Source organism: Cupressus sempervirens, chromosome 9 (assembly GCF_028749045.1).
Source record: "Cupressus sempervirens isolate cs-2001-9-10 chromosome 9, ASM2874904v1, whole genome shotgun sequence".
In the NCBI taxonomy this organism is placed as follows: domain Eukaryota; kingdom Viridiplantae; phylum Streptophyta; class Pinopsida; order Cupressales; family Cupressaceae; genus Cupressus; species Cupressus sempervirens.
In genome coordinates, this window is record NC_143126.1 from 106,891,061 (window position 1) to 106,914,023 (window position 22,963).

The window sequence follows — 22,963 nt, forward strand, 5'->3', positions numbered from 1 at the left end:
GGCTCTTTTCTTCAACATGTCTTACGTGATTTTCTTTTTCCTTGTTGAATTTTCCATCATGGGGCTGCTTCATTTTTGTGTAAGTATCCCTAATGTTTAAACACCTATGAATTCTTCCTTTGACATACATGGGTACCTTGTAAAAAATTTCAGCTTCATCCTCTTATTATGCCTCCTCCTTTGTCTTTTATTGCAGTCTCTTTAGGGCATGGCCTTTTCCTTTTAATGTGCTCCCCTTTTCTATTTCACATGGCAACTAGCTCTGCCTATCTTTGGCATCTTCTTCTTCATTGCTAAGTCTCCCCTTGACTAGTGGCAACGTCCTTTGCTTTATGTCTCCCTTTGTGATCTTAGTTTTTATCTTTTTATGGCATCACATTTGGGGTCTTTTGTGACTCGCAGCTATTCCTTACCTTTTACTAGCATGGTCTTCTCACTTGCAACATTGGTTGGCTTCTTTGTATGTGTGAGTTGTTCTTTTCTTGGCTAGAGCTTTCTCTCTTGGAATGTCGAGTGTAGAGAGTGAATCATCTTTTCCAGCTGCCCTTAAAATGTCCCAATCCAATCCCCTATTTCACCATTCCTTAACATTGTACTAGAATCTTTGCTAGCACTGATGAGAAAGATGCCATTAGGAATTACCAGGCTATAAAACAAATCCACAATAAGGCGTGAATGACCATGGCAAACAATTGGCATAAGGACTTTCTTCTTATCCATTTTAGATTACTTTTAACCCTCCAAACACAAGCTTATTACAAGAACAATGAATAAATCCTTATATTCTTTGCTAAATAATTTCAAAAAAAAAAAAAAAATTCTTGCCTTCATGATCCAAGAATCTGAAGCTCCTGTCATTGCTTTACTAATATTGTTCAAAGTTTTTTTATCAATAAAGAGGATTATGTCATCACTTTGCTTAATTTCCTCCATTAACTTCCTCAATCATTCTTCCAACTCTCCACGGTACTTGGTTTAATCACAACAAGCCCATATCTAAAGTAACCACCTTTTTCCTTCAATTGTTTATGGAACATCTCCAGATGTAATTTTCAATGCAAGACCCTCAGCAATAGCCTCAACAATAGCCATCTTTTCAACACCTAGCTCACCAATAAGACATGGATTTTTCTTAGTACTACGTCCCAATATTTGAGTAACCCATTCTATTTGTGGCTGCCTTCCAACCATTGGGTCAATTTTACCCTCCTCTGCCAACTTTATCAAATTTTCCCATACTCCTATAATGTAGATTCTAGAATTGGTGATCACATTCTGAGATGTGCTTCCATGGACCCATCTAGTTCGGTTGTCAAAAATTTGACAATTTTAGCCAGGCCCCAAAGTTGGTCTGGCTAAAAAAAATTTTGTTTCCAAACAATTGATACTCCATACTGATCTGATGAACATCTGATATTGACTCAAACTAATTTTAAGCATTAATTGATCATTAAAATCTCATTTTATTATTTTCTGCAAACTGTCAAATTAGAGCCAGGATGTCCTTTGACTGGCTTTGAAAACTGACCCAAACCTCTGACCAAGCTTTGAAATCACATACACGGATTCTCTGTTCCACATGCTCCTACCTTGTTGAATCTCATCTCATGATGGTTTCACAGTCAAAAGATATTCGTTGTCAAAGTTGACCTCTTAGAACTGCTTGCAAGAAAACACGTTAGAAAGCAACAAATTGGGTTCGGATTTGGCTTTGAAAACTAGGCAAATGGGCACTTCTAAAATTGAAAACTGGGGCATTGATTCTCTATCATGAGGAGAGTATAAATCTATGATTTGGGCTCATGAAAAATAACAAGATGAAAATGGTGAGTGGTCAAAGTGGGCTACTTGGATTTGCAGTCTGGAAATAATGGCAGAAAAACAATTTTTGCAAATGGAACTGACCTGGAAAAGTGTGCAAATGGATTCATCATGACTTGTAAACTGACACACTTAAAGTATTTTCAAAAGAAAACATAGTGGTACAATCCACTTGATCTCACCTATCATAGATTTCAAAATATAACATCCCAAATAGGGGTACCAAATAACCTACACTTTATGACACTAGTAAAAAGATAGAAATTATGTTTGGAATCACATTTGAAAACTGACCAAATGGATTCGTCATAAGTTGAAAGTTGAAACATAAAAATTCTCTAATGTTTAAAATGCAACACAAAAGGAATTTCAACATTTTGGTCAACTAGTCAAAAGTTATAGCATGTCAAACAGGGCTTCCCAAAATTTTGAACATTTTTCATCAGCATGACAACAGTAAACTACCAACTTTGAGGGATTCAAAACCTAGACAAACAGACTCAAAATGACTCAAAATCTGAAACATAGGTTCTTAAATATGACCACTAAACACTCCGAAAGTGGTAGGTCATGACACATTTCTGGGTATGAGATATTCAGTGGCAAACACAACCTCCTTTCGCTATTTCACACTTGGGGTAAAATCTAGATTTCAAATTTGCTCAAAACGAGACTTCACAGAATGGCTTAGAATGGTGATTTAACTTCATGGAACAAGTAGACACACTAAATGGAAGTTGTTAGAAGCATTGAACACCTCTTAGGCCTCAAAGGTACAACTGGGTACAATCTCATTTAAAAGCATTTATAGGGCTCAATTTTCTCAACCGTGCTCAAAATTTGGGCTTCAATTTTGAGCGCCAATAGTGGCTCTGTCTGGGGATGCATGTCCCTTGTGGGTATTTCAAGATTTTAGATCTCTGGGAGAATTAGACAACACACCTGAACTTCAAAAACTCTCTCAAACAGCTTTAATGAAAACAAGAAACTACCACTAAGATTATATACAAACGATGGCCCCGAGCCACCGAAAAGTTTTCAAAACTCCTTACCTCTCTCATATACCTGATTTTCAATTACATTCTCTTGAGGTAAACTAAAATTCTCATTCCCATTTTTTTCACCCAACACATCATCATTTGCAATTAGCTCATTAGGCAAAACAAAACTATCATCATCTTCATAGTGCGCATAAAAATCAGACATATTTTCCTCATCTTTCTCACTATGAAAAAATGATTCAGCATGATCATAACAATTGACATAAAACTAAAATTGATCACCACTAACAAAATCATGGATTCCTTTAGCCAAAAACACAAAAGCTTGATATTCTACTCCATTCAACAAGTTACATGAGTCAAATTGTAACTCACCTTGTGCCTCCGAATGTGAAGAGTATGAAAAATCTGATTTCTCCTTATTTGCAACATTAGTACCCCACAAATCAAATTGAACATACACTGCATTTTCTTCATATTCCAACAAATGATTAGATCCCAACTCACAAGAATTATCATGAAATTTCCTTCTAACAACATGTTGATCTGTATCAATTTCTTCCTCAAACAACTCACTAGGATAAACCATTTCATTATTTCTACTTTTCTCATCACATGAGCCATCTGAATAGATCTCGTCCTCATGAAAACAAGAAAACAATGAACCAACAATAGACCTAATCTCTAAATTTTCATTCTCAACATAGAATTCATCTTGTGTATTAATGTATGAACTATCATCACGTACACCTCCCAAACTTGACAAAGCATATTCTGAAACTACATCTTCTTCTTCATCAAATTTAGGGGAAATGACTTCACCATATGGAAATGAAGAACATGGATAAGCACAAGCATCCTTAGATAGGTTAACATACCTTTCAAAATCATCAGCCAACAAGTCAAAAATCTCGCCAACACTTAACAAGACTTCATCCCTAGTTTCTTCACCTTGGCTGTGATCATTATCTGGATAGCTTGATACATTTGTAATAGCAGATTTATTAGTAATTGTTGCCATTTTTTGCCTCCCACCAAAAAATTCAAATTTGTATGCCCAGCCTGTCCAATGGCCATTTCCAGCTTTATATTATTTTAATGCCCAGGAAATATCAAAAAAATTTGAACGATGAAACATTATGTTTTATTTCCATCAGCCTGCAACTTTATGCGCCATTAGATCTTCCATGATCTATGGTTCCCCACTTCCTCACATTTTCCAAATGCACAATCTTTAAATAATGTAGGAAAGCCTTTTTGCGATGCATGGCAGGTGGGTCTGTGTTCCTTCTATGGGCCGCAGGTTGGACAAGTTGGCTGACCTACCAATTCTGTTGGTGCCCGCTTCCCCACACTCTAAGCTTTGTCATACCTTCTGACAATGCGAGAAAGCGGGTTGTTGACATGCATCCAGGTGGTCTCACAGAGTGTAGTCGTGTAGGTTCAAAGTGTACAAGTTATGGGCACCATTAGATCTTTCTTGCATTATGGAGATGCGAGGAAATTAAAAAATTTGAGGAAGCGGTTTGGCAACACATGTCCCAGGTGATATTATGGTGGATGTTCTCAGAGGTTTAGAAAGTACAAGTTATGTTCACCGTCCGATGCAGGCAGATCAAGGGCTGGCACTTTCTCGTATTATCAAGATACGAGGAAGTTAAAAAATACAAGAAAGCAGGTAGCCACCACATGTCTCTGTGGGACCAATTTCTCTGTGGATCATCAATTAGATGCCATGTGTTGCCAGGCATGGTATGGATTGCTGAGGTGGTGCCAAGTGTGATGGGCCCGGGGCAGAAATAGGTGTAGTACACGAAGGAGTTTCTTGACCGTTGATCTCGTGGAGATCAACAATCGACACTTTCTTGCATTATCAAGATGCGAGGAAATTTAAAAATTCAGGAAAGAAAGGAGAGGACACATGTCTTGGTAGCTCAAGCAACACTAACAGTTAGCAGTCGATGATTATTATAATGTCGCAGTTAGAGTTTGAGGAGCCAGCACGATTAGTGAAGAAATATGGTCAACCATGGGGAGACCTCTGCTAGGTGGAAAAATGAAATAAACCGGCTGGTCCATGTGGCTCATCCCAGTGCCAGGGTTATGTTGACCTACTGATCATGCTTATTCATGAGCCAGGAATAAGGGAAAGCTAGGATTTTGCACAAATCTAATCTTCATGATTGATTCCAACCACCAGGAAATGAATGATAAATGTGAGAGAACACTCTATCACCCCCTTAGTTGATACATCTACTTGGTTAGAGTGGCTTAATGGCATCATTTCTATCTTCACAAGGCATTATTTGACATAGAAGATCAGATTTCTTTAGATCCCCATGATTGTCCTTGGCAGAGCCTTGATGGCGGTGGTTGCAGGATAGTTTTGGAGGGAAAATCTTAGTTATGCCTAAACTATAAAGGCAAATTTTGTAGATTTTGTTTAGGTCAGACCCTTCTCTGTTTTTCTCTATTGTTGCTCTACAATTCTAGTGTAAATTCCCCTGTGCCTCTAAACTATATGATTCTCTACTTTATCTCCTTCAGCGATTGGTATGAAAGTGCAAGAACTCTTTACCTTCGCCATTGTTTTGTGAAAGTCTGTAATCTGTATGATTGTATCTCTTTTGGCTTGTGAATGATATATAAGTGAATCTCTCTTCCTTGCATCATTCATCTTGGTTTTTTGATCTGCATGTGATTATTAGATTAAAGCAAGTCTAAATGTGTATATCCTTAGTTTCATTCTGGTTCAATAGTGCATATATGGGCAGAGATTGGTCTGAACACTCTATTTTGGTGCATCACCTTTTTAGATTAGATTAGGTAGATTTTCTTTCATGCTCTGCTTCTCCCTTTTCCTCTCCAAGAGTAGTTAGGTGCATCCTGACAATAAGAGGAAGTCAGCCTTCTCTGAAGACTCAACCTCATAGTTCAAGTCCCACAGCTTGGAGGTTGTTTCCATGTTTCACTACGTTGTCCTCATGCATAGGCTCTAGACAATGGTGCAAACCTAAGTGAGAACAATTTTTGGCATGCCCGGTGGGATGAACAGTTAGTGATTCAAATTAGTTTCTAGAACCTCCACCGCTCATACCAACAATTTTTGGCATGCCCGGTGGGACACTAGTCAGAAGATTTAAAGTCTGTTGGTTAGCTAGTTGATCCTGATACACTAAGGACTTGGGTGTTATTCTTAGTGCTACCAGCCTTTGGAGGCATTCAATAAAACACCATGGTGACTCTAGTGCAAATCTACTGGTTTCAAACAAAAATGATGTTGGTATGTAAAGATCATTTCTGATCTTTTGTGATTTTCAAGTTTTCTATGAAATTGTAGCTTTTATGAAAGCCTTGTTATGGATTCATTTCATAGAAATAGTTATTATTCTCCCCCATATCATGAAATTTTATTCCTCATCCCTCATATTACCAATCTCAAACTCCACCCCAAGTTGTTTATAGCCAAGTTACTCAAAATTTTGACCCTCTGCCTGCTTCTACTCCATTAGTCTCAACATCCTTAATTGAAGAACTTAAAGATATGTTGTTGGGATTCCAAAGAAGGATGGATTCATGGGATAGGAAGCTAGATGAATGAGATGAGCAGTTATTGGCCTGGGATAGACAACTTGAGCAAGGTGAGCTATTGTTAAACCTTGATGGGCAGCTCGATGAGGTTGCAAGGCAATAGGAACTTGACAGACAACAACAAGAGATGGCCTATCTCCAACAACAACAAGAAGAGAGGGAGAAACAAATACATTTTGAGGAGAACCTTGCAAGACAAGTTGTTGCAGCAAGAGAGGAGGAAATGAGGCTCCAATCAGCTCATTTCCAAACCAAGGAGGTAGATACCCCCCCTTCTCCCAAATGTGTCATCCCAAGCTTTAGGAAGCCCCCTCCCTTACAAGAGCCTATTATTGTAGCCCCTCCATCCCCTGTAAGAGAGAGTTGGACTAGTCATGAACCCCTTGAGCCTACTACTATTAGATTATTTTCAGGTGGGCCGGTTGTATGGACTTCTGATGGTTCAAATACAGAGTTTTGGGAGAGTAAATCCAAACCCACAAATATTCCATGTGAGGAGTTGCAGTCTATTGAGGAGAACAATAAGGAGGCTATTGAGCCAAAGGAAGAGGACCCAATCCTCTTATTTGAAGAGCTTCCCTCTTTATTTGAGGAAGAAGAAGGAGATAATAAGGTTTTTCTCCCCCTTGGGGAACAAGTCATGGCTTTTGAGCCCTTGCCAGTGAATGAGGATCTGCTGCTAGAGGAGAAAGAGGATCATTTGTTGAAGCAGACAACCCTCTATGATGTGGAGGATGGACAAGAAGGCCTCAAGGATAGCTTTTTCCTTGAGGAGGAATATGTTAACCTGCATGAGGTTTCCCCCCAACCTATGCGTGTCCTTGCAACTGTAATAGAGGAGATTAGTGATGAGGATGATCTTTTGGATGAGTTGGATGCTCTTTTCTCTTCCATGGATATCGAATGAATATCTCCTATATATGAGGAGCATGTTCTACAACACCAACAAGTGGGAGATCACACCATACCAGTAGATCCAAAGGAAGTGGTTCATGGGCAGCATGAACAAGATGTGGAAAAAAGTGAAGAGGAGGAGCCACTTCCAAACTAGTTGAACACTACCATTGTAGAGCATAATCAAGTGGTCAAGGATGATACCTCTAGCCCTACACCATCAAGAGGGTGCCCCATAAGGTATCTAGCTCTGCAACAAATCAGCAAGTTTCCCCCAGTCATGTTCACTCCAGAGCATGAGGAATATTATCACAAGGAGGAGTAGGTATGTTTTGCTCCACAAGGAACCCCCCTAGTGTTGGAAAGCTTCATTGTTTTCAACATTGGGAAGGAGATGTTTCATGCAGCAGTATGCTTGTCATACCTGCTGATCCATTTAGCTGCCCCTTTGTATGAAGGAAGAAATCAACTGGTGAGGAAAGGGAGCTATTTCAACAAACTAGTCAATGGGTTTTTTGACCCCTCTCTTTGTAAATATTTGTACATATTAGAGTAGTTTTTCTTTCTATTGGTTTCCTATTTTCCAAGAAGTGCATGAGCACAGAGTTGTCTCTCTGTGAGACAACAAGTTTTGAAGTTTTTGAGAGCTACAAGAGTTTTTGGTCTCTGGTTCCAGTTGCAGAGATAGGGGTTTTAGGGTTTCCCTCTCAGAAGTAGGGTTAGGGTTTCATAGTACACTGATTCATATTTTCCATGACTCTGTAGCCCAATGGATGCTTCAGGCCACTGGTCTTATGCATAGCAGGCTAGCATCCCTTGTGAGTTGCCAAAATTGTTGCCATTTTTTGCCTCCCACCAAAAAATTCAAATTTGTATGCCCAGCCTGTCCAATGGCCACTTTTGGCTTTACATTATTTTAATGCCTAGGAAATATTGAAAAAGTTTGAATGATGAAACCTTATGTTTTATTTCCATCAGCCTACAACTTTCCACACCATTAGATCTTCCATGATCTACGGTTCCCCACTTCCCCACATTTTCCAAATGCATGATCTTTAAATAATTTCGAAAAGCCTTTTTGCAATGTGTGGCAGGTGGGTTTGTGTTCCTTCTATGGGCCGCAAGTTGGACAGGTTGGCTGAGCTGGCAATTCTATTGGTGCCCACTTCTCTGCATTCTAAGCTTTGTTAGACCTTCTGACAATGTGAGAAAGGGGGTTGTTGACACACGTACAAATCAAGGGCTAGCGCTTTCCTGCATTATGGAGATGCGAGGAAATTTAGAAATATGAGGAAGCGATTTAGTGACACATGTCTCAGGTGATGTCACGATGAATGTTCTCAAAGGTTTAGAAAGTACAAGTTATGTTCACCGTCTGATGCAAGCAGATCAAGGGCTGGCGCTTTCTCGCATTATCAAGATACAAGGAAGTTTAAAAATGCAGGAAAGTGAGTAGCTACCATGTGTTTCTATAGGACCAGTTTCTCTGTGGATTGCTAGTTGGATGCCATGTGTTGCCAGGTGTGGTATGAATTGCTAAGGTGGTGCCAGGTGTGATGGGCCTAGGGTAGAAACAAGCGCAATACACAAAGGAGTTTCTAGATCATTGATCTCGTGGAGATCAACAATCGGCGCTTTCCTGCATTATAAAGATGCAAGGAAATTTAAAAATGTAGGAAAGCAAGGAGAGGACACATGTCTCAATGCCTCAAGCAACATTGACAATTAGTGACTGGTGGTTAGTATAATGTCGTGGTTAGAGTTTGAGGAGCCAGCGTGGTTAGTGAAGAAATATGGTCAACCGTGGGGAGACCTCTGATAGGTGGCAAAATGAAATAAACTGGTTGGTCCATGTGGTTCATCCCAGTGCCAAGGTTATGTTGACCTACTAATCATGTTGATTCATGAGCAGGGAACAGGGGAAAGCCAAGATTTTACACAAATCTAATCTTCATGATCAATTCCAACCACTAGGAAATGAATGTTAAACGTGAGAGAACACTCTATCACCCCCCCAGTTGATTCATCTACCTAGTCAGAGTGACTTAATGGTGTCATTTCTATCTTCTCAAGGCATTATATGAGACAAAAGATCAGATTTATTTAGATCCCCATGATTGTCCTTGGTAGAGCCTTGATGGCGGTGGTTGCAAGATAGTTTTGGAGGGAAAATCTCAGTTATGCCTTAACTATAAAGGCAAATTTTGTAGATTTTGTTCAGGTCAGACCCTTCTCTATTTTTCTCTACTATTGCTCTACAATTCTAGTGTAAATTCCCCTGTGCCTCTGAACTGTATGATTCTCTACTTTATCTCCTTCAACCATTGGTATGAAAGTGCAAGAACTCTTTGCCTTCGCCATTGTTTTGTGAAAGTTTGTAATCTGCATGACTGTATCTCTTCTGGCCTGTGAATGATATATAAGTGAATCTCTCTTCCTTGTGTCATTCATCTTGGTTTTCTGATCTACATGTGATTATTAGATTAAACCAAGTCTGAATGTGTATATCCTTAGTTTCATTCTAGTTCAATAGTGCATATATGGGCAGAGATTTGTGTGAACACTCTATTTTGGTGCATCACCTCTTTAGATTAGATTAGGTAGATTTTATTTCATGCTCTCCTTCTCCCTTTTCCTCTCCAAGAGTAGTTAGGTGCATCCTGATAGTAAGAGGAAGTCAGCCTTCTCCGAAGACTCAACCTCACAGTTCAAGTCCCACAGCTTGGACGTTATTTCCATGTTTCACTAGGTTGTCTTCATGCATAGGCTCTGGACAAGGGTGCAAACCTAAGTGACAACAGTAACATATTCTGAAAAAAAAAAAAATTGATCATACCATAGATCTTCTTCCTTCGACAACACCTCAACAATAGGCATTGTAAAACATTCACATTCATCACTAGAAGGAAGACTATTACTACTGTCACAATGTTCCTCTTCTTTATATTCATCATCATAAAAAGATGAATCCACATTATGCATATTATCAAATTGCTGACTACTATCCTCTGATTTATAAAACTGAGACTCTTCATCTTTAACATCATTTTCAATGGACTCATTGCATTCATTATCATTATATTCATTAGCATTTAAAGCACTTTAAATCTCCATGATAAAATCTTGGATTTCAAAAATCTTATCTAATCTTATATTGGCTAGCCAATCAACTGAATGTGGCATAAAAATTTCTAAGAATACCATTGGCCATGAAGACTCCTCAGGTCTGAAAAACTTGTCAAGATTCATAACTACTAACTTAAACTTCATGTAAATTTGAAATCCACTAAGACCCTTAATATCACCAATTGTACTTCTTAACATTAAGACAGTCTTATCATGAATCTTTCTTTTCAATCTAGCAATGTTTGCACGAACACTTTCACGAGTCGGTACATCATTTTTAGACCTAGACTCAGAATCCATCTCTTGAAATTTTAAAAACTCCTACCTCTATTTTCTTAGTGCTAAAACACTAGATGGAGGCAACCATTTCTACCATTCAACTTTCATGAACGACAAAGACATGAAAACTAAAAATACCTTTATGTTTTGATGTCTAAAACCTCAGATCTACTGAATTGCACAAGTGCAAATATGAAACCCTTCACACCACAGATAATGTCCTTTATAGAGTCACCATATCCTTGAGGAAAACCAAATGAAATCACAATTGTGATTCATTTCTTATCATTTCAAATTCTTATGACAACAGATTAAATAACACTTCAAAACTTATTGGTTAGAAATTCATATACTCTCTCTTCTTGTTTTAAAATTCAACACAACTTTTAGATCTACCTATTTCAACTGAAAACTCTTGAAAACAATTATATAACTTATCTATACTGGTTCAGAGATCCTCTAGAGAGTCACCACTCACAATTGTGAGAAAGATTTAACACATGATATATAACATGATAGATCTGAAGTAGAATTCTAACTTGTAAAATTTTGCAAAACTTTCAAACACTTAGAAGAGAGAACCCATTGTTAAACAATTTTGGCTCTGAAATTACAATAGTACTTTTGAAATAACAATTGGCTGAATTGACTAAAGATGAACACCTTTTAGCAATACAATTTACATTCAATCTCAAAGTTACTATTGTAAATGGATAAAACTTAACTAGGGAACATGACCTTGCATACAAAACTTGAATATGCACAATATATACCAAAGATTTCTAGCTCCTTATCATTGAATTCCTTCATAGATTCCTTAGCAGAGTCACCAATTTGTTGGTGTTCGAAAATGTTGGAGGGTTCCCAATTACCCCAATGAGAAACTGACATATCTAGGGGTAGCTAACTCCCATTTTCAACATGCCATTTCAGACACCGAGCCAACTATAAGGCTAGACCCTTCTTCTACTTTAGGCTCTGCAAGACCTAGGTGGGTAGACCTCAAATTCAATTGATATCGTACTAGTGCAAAACATATCCATGAATCTATTTACTATACATGAAAACTCCTTATTTCTCCTAATAACTCATGACATGACACAGATCTATGGTAGCTAAATGTAAAACCATGAATCTCATAAGCTGAGTGAGAGTTAAACTGTTCTAGCTCTTCAACATAAAATTGTAAAGATGATTTTAATTTGATTTTGATTTTATGTGGGTGGGGAAAGTGGATGAAAACCATGTATAGACAATAGCTTAATTACCTTGTAGCTAATCAGTGCTTGATCCATTGGGCAAATTCATAAATCTCTCTAATGCATTTTGGATATTTGATACTTATTCATATATTTAGATATCTGATCTATCCATTCACCTTGTAAATAGACATCAATGTTCAACTTAAATCTCATTCTTACCTGATATCCTCCTCAATAAACCTGCAACCCTGTTGAATCCCTGAAGCATTTACATAATTCCTTGAATTACAAGCAACAATGAAACAACATACAGCCTTAAAGGACTACAACTATGATCTAGGCTCTTTGTTCAAAGATCATAAAACATTAAAACTCACTAAGAATGGAGACAAGATTTAACATGAAACTCAACTCTTTCTATTCTTTGTATTGATTTCCTTGAAATAATACATTAAAATGCATGAAATTAACTAACAAATCACCTAATAAACTAGACTATACAATAACATATGCTGTTATACAAGAGAGAAAATGGTAGGAATGAGAAATTGATGGGATGGGAAAGGGGTATCACGGCCAAAGCAGAGCTTCATGGTCTGGAACCAACACATCCCACATCTTCCATTTAGAATTCATCAATTCCAAGGCCAGTTCTTCTAAATGCCTTCATTCTAGAGAAAACTTTCCAAATTTCCAACCCCTACAATGAAAGAAAGAAAGAGTGATATAGGATGAAGGAATTCCCAAATCTGATCTATGCTTGACAAGTGTCCACTTGGAATTCAATCCCTTGCAACTGAATCATCTCTCTCATCTCTCTACTATTGATCTGATTTTGTTTCATCATTACACTGTAACCGATTTGAAAATATCTCTTATTGAATGATGAAATCCCTTTTTTTTGCAAAATATCTTATAATAGTATGAAATGCTAGTGAAATCCAAATTCAATTGACTTGAAAGTAGTTAAATTCTTAACCCAACTGCATTTTAACTGCCTTTTAACCACATTTAGGTCATTACCATGTCAAAAAAATAGTTCTGAACTTTGATACCTAAATTTGGTTGCAAGTTGGAAATCTGGGAGAAAACCTCCTATAGCTTGAATAGATTGCTTCTTGTGCAAAAACTAACTACATAATCAAAAAATTCAAATTCTCCTAATTTCGACGATATATAACTTTGCATATTTAGCCTACCGAAAATCCCTTAAAAGCCAATTTGAAAAATGCCCCCTGGTATGAAACTCAGGTCTGCAACTATAAAATTTAAAATTTCAAAATTTAAAATAACCTAAAGTCCAAACTTTAGATCATTTCCCTTTGAAAATTTAAAAGTCTACACATTTGAAAAAATAATTTTTTAAAAGAAAACATTTTAATTATTTTTTCATTTTTCTGGCCTCTCCCTTGAATTTTGAGGTCAACTGGGTTTGACCGACCTTTTGCCATGTGGTAGCTTCTAATTGGTCTCAACCTACCACCTCATTGCCACATGGCACTCACCTGCTTGTCTGCATTTCTTAACCACCTTGCATCTTTGTATTGTAGGCAGGTGCCCACCGTCCATCTCACCACCTGGCGTGATCTTATGCCTCTTTTATTTGAGTTGCTGTCGATCGCCACATGTCATCTCAAGATTCACTGTTGGGTCCACCTCATTTCTCTATCATAGGTATGCCACATCACTTTTGAGTGAGGCCTGCTAACACATGTCAGTTAGGGGTTTTCTTGCATTACAATCAACAGGGTGTTGACTGTGGATGCTAGAATGCGCCTACGTGACACGTGTTCCTCATGCTATGTCAACATCCTGTCACCCGATCATTGAACTCACCACATCATTAATGACATCATCACTTCATTGGTGTCTTTGTTTAAAATTTAGCATTTCTTGCCTCCAATTGGTCATCATCAAGGTCGGGTACAAGGGCCCACACAACCTTTAGGCTTTACAAAAGCCATTGTCTTTGAAGATACTAAGCTTATAGTGTCTTTTAATATTTAAATACTTAAAATGCCCACCCCACAACTGATGTGGGATAATTCCTTGTGTACATGCCCTTGCATCCTGCTCTAGCCTCTCTGCAACGTCTTCAAACAAATCCTTGTTTATTGATTGTGTGAGGCTTTCATTTTAAATATTCCTTCCCTTTGTCATTGTAGGCTCCTTTCTTCAACATGCCTTACGTGATTTTCTTTTTTCTTGCTGAATTTTCATCATGAGGCTACTTCATTTTTGTGTGAGTATCCCTAATGTTTAAACACCTACAAATTCTTCCTTTGACATAGGTGGGTACCTTCTAAAACATTCCAGCTGCATCCTCTTATTATGCCACCTCTTTTGTCTTTTACTGCAGTCCCTTTAGGGCATGGCCTTTTCCTTTTAATGTGCTCCCCTTTTCTATTTCACATGGCAACTAGCTCTGCCTATCTTTGTCATCTTCTTCTTCATCGCTAAGTCTCCCCTTGACTAGTGGCAACGTCTTCTCCTTTATGTCCCCCTACGTGATCTTAGTTTTTGTCTTTTTATGGTGTCACATTTGGGGTGTTTTGTGACTTGCAGTTGTTCCTTACCTTTTACTGGCATGGTCTTCTCACCTGTAGCATTGGTCGGCTTCTTTGTATGCATGAGTTATTCTTTGCTTGGCTGGAGCTTTCTACCTTGGAATGTCGAGTGCAAAGAGTGAATCATCTTCTCTAGCTGCCCTTCAAATGTCCCAATCCAATCCCCTGTTTCACCATTCCTTAGCATTGTACTAGAACCTTTGCTAGCACTAATAAGAAAGATGCCATCGAGAGTTACCGGGCTGTAAAAAAAATCCAAAATAAGGTGCAAATGACCATGGTAGACAAGCGGCATAAGGACTTTCTTCTTATCCATTTTAGATTACTTTTAACCCTCCAAACACAAGCTTATTACAGTAACAATGAATAAATCCTTATATTCTTTGCTAGATAATTTCAAAAAAAAAAAAAAGGTTCCTGGCTTCATGATCCAAGAATCCAAAGCTCCCGTCATTGCTTTACTAATATTGCTCAAATTTATTTCATCAATAAAGAGGATTATGTCATCACTTTGCTTAATTTCCTCCATTAACTTCCTCAATCTTTCTTCAAACTCTCCATGGTACTTGGTTCCAATCACAAGCAAGCCCATATCTAAAGTAACCACCCTTTTTCCTTCAATTTTTTTTGGAACATCTCCAGATGTAATTTTCAATGCAAGACCCTCAACAATAGCCTCCACAATAGCCATCTTTTCAACACCTGGCTCACCAATAAGGCATGGATTGTTCTTAGTACTACATCCCAATAGTTGAGTAACCCATTCTATTTGTGGCTGCCTTCCAACCATTGGGTCATGTTTACCCTCCTCTGCTAACTTAATCAAATTTACCCCATACTCCTGTAATGTAGATGCTATAATTGGTGATCACATTCTGAGATGTGCTTCCATGGATCCATCTAGTTCGGTTATCAAAAATTTGACAATTTTAGCTGGGCCCCAAAGTGGGTCTGGCTAAAAAAATTCATTTCCAAACAATTGATACTCCATACTGATCTGATGAACATCTGATATTGACTGGGACTAATTTTGAGCATTAACTGATCATTAAAATTTCATTTTATCATTTTTTGCAAACTATCAAATTAGTGCCAGGAGGTCCTTTGACTGGCTTTGAAAACTAACCCAAACCTCTAACCAGGCTTTGAAATCACATACACTGATTCCCTGTTTCACATACTCCTACCCTATCGAATCTCATCAAATGATAGGTTCATGGTCAAAAGATATTCGTTGTCAAAGTTGACCTCTCAGAACAACCTACAAGAAAACATGTTAGAAAGCAACAAATTGGGTTCTGATTTGGCTTTGAAAACTGGGCAAATGGACACTTGTGAAAATGAAAACTGGGGCATTGATTCTATATCATGAGAAGAGTATAAATTTGTGATTTGGGCTCATGATGAATAATAGTATATAAATGGCGAGTGGTCAAGGTGGGCTACTTAGATTTGCAGTCTGGAAATAATGGCAGAAAAATAATTTTTGCAAATGGAACTGACTTGGAAAAGTGTGCAAATGGATTCATCATGACTTGCAAACTGACACACTTAAATTATTTTTAGAGGAAAACATATTGGTACAATCTTAAATTATTTTTAGAGGAAAACATAGTGGTACAATCTTAAATTATGTTTAGAGGAAAACATAGTGGTACAATCCACTTGATCTCACCTATCACAGATTTCAAAATATAACATCCCGAATAGGGGTACCAAATAACATGCACTTTATGACACCAGTAAAAAGATAGAAATTGCATTGGAATCATGTTTGGAAACTGATCAAACGGATTCTTCATAAGTTGAAACTTGAAACATAACAAGTCTCTGATGTTTAAAATGCAATTCAAAAGGAATTTTAATATTTTGGTCAACTAGTCAAAAGTTATAGCACGTCAAACAGGGCTTCCCAAAATTTTGAACATTTTTCATTAGCATGACAACAGTAAACTACCAAGTTGGAGGGATTCAAAACCTAGTCAAACAGACTTGAAACAACTCAAAATCTAAAATGTATGTTCTCAGGTATGGACACTAAACACTCTCAAAGTGGTAGGTGATGACACATTTCTAGGTGTGAGATATTCGATGGCAAACATAGCCTCTTTTCACTGTTTGACTCTTAGGGTAAAATGCAGATTTGAAATTTGCTCAAAACAAGACTTCACAGAATGGTTCAAAATGGTGATTTAACTTCATATAATAGGTAGACACACTAAATGGAAGGTGTTAGAAGCATTTAAATCCTCTTAGGCCTCAAAGGTACTGCCAGGTACAATCTCATTTAAAAGCATTTATAGGGCTCAATTTTCTCAACAATGCTCTAAATTTGGGCTTCAATTTTGAGCGCCAACTCATCCTCTATTTGCTCTTCATCTTCACCTTTTCCCTCAATTAACATTAGAGATGCACTAGATTTCAATTTGGCTATCCTCCTCTTTCCTTTTTTAACTGCCTAAGGGAGCTTTATTTCTAGCTCTATTCTTGCCTTTGCCTCTTCATAAGTACCAAAATAATGGGCCTTGGGATCCATAGGTTCATTGATAAGAGCTTAATGATATCCTTGGTCTCATCAATATTTACCTCATAACCAAAAGGCTTGACCCATACAAAATTGGGTTTGACTGCTTGGATGTATACCTTGTCACAATCAACCATGAAGCACACATCATCCTTGTAATCCTCAACTAACTTCTTAGGTATCCATAACCTATTGTTCATTTTATCTTTAAACACATTGAAGTATTTGTCTATGATGTTGCCATAATTCTCTCCCATTTCTATAATATATTCATTAATTTGGTATAATACATGCACATCTTTTCTCCATACTATAGTGTCTTTGGAAGGGAAGAACTTCTGAACCTAGAAGAACAAACATGTTAACAGAGAACCAAATATTCTTATTGAATTGCCTCAATAACAACTTGGCAAGGTCATAAGACAGGTTATTCTTTACAATTTTATATGCCAAATCCACAGCTTCAAATGATATGTTGTTAAGATGGCTTGAATTATATATTTTTTGAGCTATAACATGAATACCAAACTTTAGTTCTACATCTGCAACACTACTTATCTCCATGCCTTTGTCATCCCACTCAGCTTGGGTTTTCTTCTCCAATTCATCTTGACCTAGGGTTTTTTTTTTTGGCTTTGGTGAGCATGGGAAGGCTAGTGATTTGATGAATCATCTTCTTTGTTATCAATATTGGCTACTCCAACCACAATTGACCATTGTGCACCTAACTAAGAATATACCTAATCCACTTTATTTGAAACTCTTGAGGCATATGGGGAATGTGAGTTAAACCTTTTGTTTCTAAATGTTGATGTTCAAGTTTCAGGGTTCCATCATCACACAACTAAGCTAGGGCATCATCCATCTCAAGAGTACCAATTTCTTGAATTGCACATTTAAAATGAGTTCAAATGTCATTAACAAGAAGTACCTTGGGAGGGATTTGCAATTGAGCTCCACTAGGTTCTAGGGTTTCTACAACTACAAGAACGAATTTGAAATCTAGTACCTTCCATTCCACACCATGAACCAACATAGAAAAACCTTTCTTTGCCTTGTTGCTAGTGCTAAATGCCATTTTTCTTGGTAGCTTGAAAATGTCTGCAGGAAATTTGCTCAAGTCACTTGATCACACAGAAAATAGCTTCTTCGCAATAGCTCTCACAAAATTTACGATCAAAATGAATTCATTTCCATGCCTTTTGTCAAAAAAATTCCATTAATGCTTGGTATAGAGGTAGATGAGTTACCATTATTCTTGACAGGCTGTCATCCACTACTCTGTATTGATCACTCAACAAAGTCTCTATGAGTCGGTAACCATAACTACCTTTGTTACTCCCAAACTTGCTTGGTAGAATTTGTGACCTGACCTTTCTCGATAGAGCAGGTAACTTGGTAATAATTGATATAGATCTTCATTAATGATCCCTTTGTATCTTGCATAAGAATTTGGATCTTTGTCACTTTTCAACTAGAACAGATTCTGATGTCTTCTTTGATAGCCTAGTTCTAGTTCTTTCCTAAGAACTTAATTAGAAGTGGTAGAGTCACCCAATTCTTGAGTGACTTGACCATCATTACTCGGTTTAGTATCCTCGGTAGTCTTAGAAATCCATTTTTCTCTCATCTACTTTCGAATGTTATCAGCTCTTGCCTTCTTCTCATCTTTAATCTTACCAATATTCATACAATTCTTGGCAATATGACCAAGTTTTTTACAAATAAAACATCTTATAGTGGTATCTTTTTTCCTCATATGATTTTTAACACAATTCATACCGATGTGTCCAAGTTCTCCACAATTATGACATCTACACTAGGTATTGTAGTCCCATCCAAATATTGCTTTCACAATTTGTTCTATAGGATTCAATGTCTTTGTTTTGCATTATAATGCATTGTGTCCATGTTTCTTATATTTATGATAGTTGCCTTCAAATTTTGGTTTCTCTTTGCATTCATTATCCTTGTGACCATGTTGATTGTAGTTGTAGCATTTTCCATTGAATTATACTTTTCCATTACTTTAACATCTATTTGATGTATGACCTATCTTACCACAATGATTGCAAGTAGGTCTTTGATTCTTTTTAGAACCTTTTTTGGAGGATTCACCTTCTTCTTTGTATCCAATTCCAGCTTTTCCTTTTTGCCTATAAAGATTTTTCTCATTTAGTTGATTCAAGTCTACTTGAGATTTCATCATTCTTTCATTGATTTTCTTCTTAGTGTTTAAGTCATTTCTCAATCCTTCACTAATTTGCTTCTCAATGTTTAGGTCATTTTTCAATCTTTCACTGATTTTCTTTTCAGATCTCTACTCATTTCTTATTCTTTCATTGATTTGTCTTTTAAAATTTAGATCATTCCTTAGTCTTTCATTGATTTGTCTTTGGCTCATGATTTTTTCATTTGCATTGGAGAGCTGATCAATAAGGTCTACATGCTAGAGGGATTGGTTTTGGATCTCATTGTTCCTTCCATCCATTTCTTCTCTTATCTTGTTTCTCTATTCCAAGACTTCACATAACCTTACTAACTAAATTTCTTGTTCTCTTTCTAGCTTTCTTACTTCTTCTTGTAGGGAACCATTTTTCTCTAGGAGTTCTTTGATTGCATCATTTACTTCATTTGAATTGCTTGAAGGGAAAAAGTCTTCAATTCTTTCTTCAATGTAGAGATGATCATTTATTTGATTTGCAAGTTCCTTTCTTCTTTTCAGGGATTGCGAAAGTTGCTCCTTAGCTTTCTTGAGTTGGGTAGTGGCTATTTCCATATCCAAATTTTCATTGTCAATAGCTTTGTCAAGTCTGAATATCTCCATATCCTTGATCTTTGCTCAAGTTATTAAACTTTCTCCTAAGAACCACAAAGCTCTAATACCAATTGTTGGGAATATTCAAGACTATGCTAAGTTACTAAGAGGGGAGGGGTGAATCAGTAACTTCTAAAACTTCTACCAATTTTAATTCTTAATTCAATAAATCAATTAACACTTAGCTCATCACATCTAATATAATTGCATGCATGAAAAACTAAAAATATAAAAGCATCCACAACACTTGAACACAGAGATTTGGTGACCCAGAAACCTTCCAAATAGAAAGTAAAACTGGGGTGGGGATGATACCCACAAACTTTAGTATTGCAGCATAAAGTTGGCCAGTTAAGGCTTACATTGATCACTTCTGATGATCTTCCCTATTAGGAGGAATTAGGACTACTAGGTCCACCTTGTGAGAGGATTTATAACATACACTGAAGTATGCACTTGATAAAGAGATTTAGAAAAGATTGTTAGGTCTACCTTGTTAAAGGATTTTGACTAGTTCACTTGTTAGGATGAAGCAATAGATCTCTAACTTGCAACTAAGTTTTTTGATAGAGATTCTTTGGTGTGTTGATCACCTTTCTATGATAGATTTGTCACTATAACTCCTTATGTTGATATGGCCTTCACAAATTTTTATCTGCTACTTATACATATGCTCAATTTTGCATTCTTGCTATCTCACATTACTTTCTCATATATTTGAAATGATATAATACATCACGCATGCACATGCATGCACGCACACACACACACACATATCAATCCAATTTACAAAATTACAAAATTCAGCCATGACACAAGTTAACACAAATATTACAAAGTCAACCCACATGAAGATACTTGAGTTTTGAAGACTGACTCAGTGAGGTTCTGATACTCAACATCCATTATCACTACTTGGCATCATCATGCTCTTGGTAGATATAGAAGCTCGGTCGATACTGATCACTTTCAAGTAGTCTTGAACTCGATCTGCACTAGTGACTCATTAGATATTGTGCAACTTGTCAAGCACTAAATCACTTAGTTACCATGGAGTGTCTTGGTTAATGTTGTCACTTAGGCATGCACCCTTGTCCAAAGCCTATGCATGAGGACAACCTAGTGCAACATGGAAACAACCTCCAAGTTGTGGGACTTGAACTGTGAGGTTGAGTCTTTGGAGAAGGCTGGCTTCCTCTTACTATCAAGATGCACCTAACTACTCTTGGAGAGGAAAAGGGAGAAGGAGAGCATGAAAGCAAATCTACCTAATCTAATCTAAAGAGGTGATGCACCAAAATAGAGTGTTCAGACCAATCTCTGGCCATATATGCACTATTGAACCAAAATGAAACTAAGGATATACACATTCGTACTTGCTTTAATCTAATAATCACATGCAGATCAGAAAACAAAGATGAATGATGTAAGGAAAAGAGATTCACTTATATATCATTCACAGGCTAGAAGAGATATAGTCATGCAAATTACAGACTTTCACAAAACAATGGTGAAGGCAAAGAGTTCTTGCACTTTCATACCAATGGCTAAAGGAGATAAAGTAGAGAATCATACAGTTCAAAGGCACAGGGGAATTTACACTAGAATTGTAGAGCAACAGTAGAGAAAAGTCAGAGAATGATTGACCCCAAAAAAATTTACAAAAAATGCCTTTATAGTTTAGGCATAATTGATATTTTCCCTCCAAAACTATCCTACAACCATCGCCATCAAGTCCTTTAGGGAACAATCATGAGAAAACCTGATCTGGATACAGATCCAGATGCAATGATTTCCGATCTTGGTTGGAACAAGGCCTTGAGAAGACAAAAATGGTGCCATTAAGCAATTCTAACTAGGTAGATAGATTGGATCGGAGGGGTGGAGTGTTCCTTTTTTTTTTGCATTCATTTCCTGGTGGTTGGAATCAATCATGAATATCAAATTTGTGTAAAATCATGGCTTTCCCCTGTTCCTAGCTCATGAATCAGCATGATCAGCAGGTCAACATAACCTTGGCATCAGGATGAGCCACGTAGACCAACTTGTTTGTTTCATTTCATTTTGCCACCTAGCAGACTCTCCCCATGGTTGACCATTTTTCTTCACTAACCACGCTGGCTCCTCAAACTCTAACCGCGACATTATACTAACCGTTGATCGCTAACTATCAATGTTGCTTGAGCCACTGGGACACGTGTCCTCTACCTACTTTCCTACATTTTCTAATTTTCTCGCATCTCCATAATGTAGGAAAGCACTGATCGTTGATCTCCACGAGATCAACGATCATGGGAGATCCTCATAAAACTGCGCTTGTTCTTGCCCCAGGCCCATCACACCTGGCACCACCTCAACAATCCATACCACGCTTGGCAACACATGGCATCCAACTGGTGATCCACAAAGAAACTGGTCTCGTAGAAACACGTGGCAACTACCCGCTTTCTCGCATTTTTTAACTTCCTCGTATCTTGATAATGCGAGAAAGTGCCAACCCTTGATCTGCCTGCATCGGATGTAGAACATAACTTGTACTTTTTGAACCATTGAGAACATCCACCATGACATCACCTAAGACAGGTGTCGCCAAACTGCTTCCTTGCATTATTTAATTTCTTCACATTTTGATAATGCGAGAAAGCGCTAGCCCTCGATCCATTCAGATCTAATGGTACTCGGAGATCCATAGAACTGCATATCTGGTAAGCTAGATGGGCCAATGAGATGCCTTTGTCGTACTCCAACTCATCTGACCACTACCATGGAAGACAAGCTATCAAGACCTTCTAAGAAAGTGGGCCCATGATATCAACTGAGATAGGTGTCGCCAAACCACTTTCCCACATTTTTTAATTTCCTCGCATCTTGATAATGTGGGGAAGTGCCAGCCCTTGATCTGGGGAGATTTGATGGTGCTCGTAACTTGTACTTTTTGGACCTGCATGACTACACTCTATGACACCATGTGGATGCATGTCAACAACCTACTTTCTCGCATTGTCAGAAGATCTGACAAAGCTCAGAATGTGAGGAAGTGAGCACCAATAGAATTGCCAACTCAACTAGCCTGTCCAACCTACAGCCCATAGAAGGAACACAAACCCACCTGCCACACATTGCAAAAAGGCTTTCCTGCA